We start from the raw sequence: 307 nt of genomic DNA, 5'->3' as shown, positions 1-307 counted from the left end.
CCCTTGCCAGGTCTCCAGACTTGTGCAATTGACTGGAGATGTTTCAGCTGGGTCCTTCAAGGATGAAGTTTTCCAAGAAGATTTCAGCAAGGAGTTTTTCTGTCAAGGGTCTTTTCTCTCCTGCTTCAGTTTCCAGGTGAAGTGACAGCAGCATTGTGCAGTGGCGGTGTTCTTAAGAATATGAGATGAGAAATGGCTCGTTATAGTTTTCAGTACTCTAATGAGCCCCATGGTGCTTTTAGGGCATAGTTCTTCAATCTCAAGCACCAAGAGGAGCCTGAAGAATTCTCTCAGGAAGTCAAAGTCA

Source organism: Merops nubicus, unplaced genomic scaffold (genome assembly GCF_000691845.1).
Source record: "Merops nubicus isolate BGI_N331 unplaced genomic scaffold, ASM69184v1 scaffold7184, whole genome shotgun sequence".
NCBI classification, from domain to species: Eukaryota; Metazoa; Chordata; class Aves; order Coraciiformes; family Meropidae; genus Merops; species Merops nubicus.
This window is presented reverse-complemented; position numbering follows the sequence as displayed.